Source organism: Heterodontus francisci, chromosome 49 (assembly GCF_036365525.1).
Source record: "Heterodontus francisci isolate sHetFra1 chromosome 49, sHetFra1.hap1, whole genome shotgun sequence".
In the NCBI taxonomy this organism is placed as follows: domain Eukaryota; kingdom Metazoa; phylum Chordata; class Chondrichthyes; order Heterodontiformes; family Heterodontidae; genus Heterodontus; species Heterodontus francisci.
Window position 1 is genome coordinate 4,146,711 of NC_090419.1, and position 3,912 is coordinate 4,150,622.

Here is a 3,912-nt window from a genome sequence, read left to right on the forward strand (position 1 = left end):
CTCAGAGCTATGCAATCTCTCACCATTTAGATTATATACTTATTTTATACTTCCTCCCAAAATGGTCAATTTCACATTTTCCCACAGTATTCTCCATTTGCCAGATATTTGTCATAGAGTTATACAGAATAGAAACTGGCCCTTTGGCGCTTTGCGGCTATGCCGGCCATCCAGCACACAACTATTCAAATCCCATACTTCTGCACTTGGCCCGTAGCTTTGTATGCTAAAGCGTTTCAAGTGGTCATCTAAATACTTTTTAAATGCTGTGAGGGTTCCTGCTTCCGCTACTTCTTCAGGTAGTGCGTTCCAAATTCCCTAAACCTCCTGCCCCTTACCCTAAATCTATGCTCCCTGGTTCTTGACCCCACCGCTAAGGGAAAAGGTTTCTTGCTATCAAAGCTATCAATGCCCCTCATAATCTTGTATACCTCAATTATGTTCCCCCTCAGACTTCTCTGCTCCACCGAAAACAACTCTAGCCTTTTCAGCCTCTCTTCATAGCTGAAATGCTCCAGCCCAGGCAACATCCTGGTGAATCTCCTCTGCACTCTCTTCAGTGCAATCACATCCTTCCAATAGCGTGGTGACCAGGACTATACACAGTACTCCAGCTGTGGCCTAACTAGTGTTTTATATAGCTCCATTATAACATCTCAGAACGTATATTCCATGCCTTGCCTAATAAAGGCAAGTATCCTATCTGCCTTCCTAAACACCTTATCTATCTGTGCTGTTGCCTTCAGTGATCTATGGGCAAGTACACCAAGGTCCTTCTGACCTTCTGTACTTCCTAGGGTCCGACCATTCATTGTATATTCCCTTGCCTTGTTAGTCCTCCCAAAATGCATCATCTCACACTTTTCAGGATTACATACCATTTGCCACTGCTCTGCACATCTTACCAGCCTATCTATATCGGCCTGTAATCTCAGGATTTCTTCCTCACTATTTACAACACCACCAATGTTCGTGTCATCTGTGAACTTACTTATCATACTATATACTATATCATACTCCTATATTCACGTCTAAATCAATAATGTACACTACAACGTGTCCCAGTACATCACTGGTCACAGGCTTCCAATCGCAAAAACAGCCCTCGACCGTTACCCTCGGCCTCCTGCCTCTATGCCAATTTTGAATCCAAATTGCCAAATTGCCCTGGATCCCATGGGCTCTTAGCTTCTTAACCAGTCCTCTGGTACCTCTGCTGTGGTCAGAGGATTTCAACGTTAATGTCAAAGCCCCTGCTATCTCCTCCCTTGCCTCACATAACAGCCTGGGATACATGTCATCTAGGCCTGAGGATTTATCCACTTTTAATCCCGCTAAAACAGCCAATACCTCCCCCTTTCAAAGCTAATATGTTCAAGTCTATCACAATCCAATTTCCTGATCTCTACACCTACATCGTCCTTCTCCATAGTGAACACCGATGAAAAGTAATCATTTAAAACCTCACCTATGTCTTCTGGCTCCACACAAAGGTTGCCACGTTGGTGCCTAATGGGGCCTACTCTTTCTCTGGTTATCCTCTTACCCTTAATATACTTATAAAACGACTTGGGATTTTCCTTTATCTTGCCTGCCAGTGTTTTTTCATGTCCCCTCTTCGCTCCCCTAATTACTTTTTAAGTGCCACTCTACACTTCCCATACGCCTGTAGTGCCTCCGCTGTTTTCAGTGCTTGGGATCTGCTGTAAGCCTCTTTATTTCCCTGATCCAATACTCTATATCCCTTGACATCCAGGGTTCCCTGGGCTTGTTAGTCCATCCCTTCACCTTTACGGGGAAATGTTGGCTCTGAACTCTCACAATTTCCTCCCTATATGACTCCCACTGATGTGTTGTAGACTTTCCTACAAAGTAGCTGCTCCCAGTCCACTTTGGCCAGAGTCTGTTTGTCATATTGAAATCGGCCTTTCCCCAATTCAGTACCTTTATTTCTGGTCCATTTTTGTTCTTTTCCATAACTACCTTAAAACTTACAGAGTTATGGTCAGTATCCCCGAACTTCTCCCCCACTGACACTGCCAACAGTTGACCGGCTTCATTCCCCAGGATTAGGTCCAGTACTTCCCCTTGTCTTGTAGGACTTTCCACTTACTGGCTCAAAAAGCTCTCCTGTATGCATTTTAAGATTTATGTCCCTTTCAAGCCTTTTACACTAAGACTATCCCAGTTAATATTGGGGAAGTTGAAATCCCCTACTATGATTACCCTATTATTTTTACAACTCTCAGAGATTTGCCCACATATCTGCTCCTCTATCTCTTGCTGACTGTTTGGAGGCCTGTAGTACTCACCCAGTCAAGTTATTGCCCACTTTTTGTTTTTCAGTTCTACCCAAATGGCTTCATCTGAGGAATCTTCTATGACGTCATCCCTCCTACAGCAGTAATTGACTCCTTGATCAACTGTGCAATGCCACCTCCTCTTTTACACCCTCCACTGTTGCGCCTGAAGATTCTATACCCTGGAATGTTGAGCTGACAGTTCTGTCCCTCCCTCAACCATGTCTCTGTTAAAGCAATACCATCATAATGTCATGTGCTAATCAACGCCCTCAATTCATCTGCCTTACTAGTAAGACTCCTTGTATTGGAATAGATGCAATCCAACCTTGTATTTTTCCCTTGTGCCTTAAAAGGTCCATAGTTGCTCTGTCTTCCAGGCAGACTCACTTTCTGTTCTATATTACCACCTACTGTACCTCCAGTCTTTATCCCATGCTCCTGCCAAATTAGTTTAAACCCCTCCTCCCCCGCCCTCCCTCCCCCGCAACAGCACGAGCAAATCTCCCAGCAAGGATGCCTGTCCCATTCCGGTTCAAGTCCATCCCGTGCAACTTGTACAGGTTCCACTTTTGCAAGAAACAGACCCAGTGATCGAGGAAACTAGAGCCCTCGCATTGCACCATCTCCTCAGCCTTGCATTCATCTGCTCTATCCTCCTATTTCTAAACTCACTGGCACATGGCACTGGGAGTAATCCAAAGATTACAACCTTAGAAGTCCTGCGTTTTAATCTGCTACCTAGTTCCCTAAATACTTGTTGCAGGACCTCATCCCTCTTTCCACCTATGTCGTTGGCACTAATGTGTGCAACTACCTCTGACGGTACACCCTGTCTGTTCAAATGTCCTTCAACAGTTCTGAGACATCCTTGACCTTAACACCAGGGAGGCAACAAACCATTCTGGAGTCTCGTTTCCGGTCACAGAAACGCCTGTCTGTTCCCCTTACGATTGAATCCCCTAACAGTATGGGTCTTCCACTCTTTTTTACCCCCGCGTGAGCAGCATCGCCATCCATGGTGCCACGAACTTGGCTGTTGCTGCTATCCCCTGGGAGGTCATCACTCCCAACAGTATCCAAAGCGGTATATCTGTTTGAGAGAGGGTCGGCCATGGGGACCCCTGCACTACCTGCTTGCGCCTACTACTCCTCCTCGTGGTCACCATCCTTTTTCTGCCTCTGCAGCCATTATCTGTGACCACCTCGCTAGGCGTGCTATCCACGACGTCCTCAGCATCGCGGATGCTCCACAGTGAGTCCATCCGGCGCTCCAGCTGCACAATACGGTCAGCTAGTAGCTGCAGCTGGACACACTTCCTGCACACATCGTCGTCAGGAACACTGGAAGTGTCCCTGATTTCCCACATAGCGCAGGAGGAGCATGCCATGGTGCTGAGCTCTCCTGCAATGACTTAGCCTTAGATTAAGCTCCTTAGTTACTCCCTTTAATTTAGAGTACTAAAGTAAGGATAAGTGAGGGAAGGGGGCAAATCTGCATTGCGTATATGGATAAGAGGGGGAATGGGTCAACTCTGCGTTATGTGTAAGGATGAGATGGAAAGCGGTTAGCTCTGCATTGTGTGTATTGATAAGTAAGGGATGGGAGCAA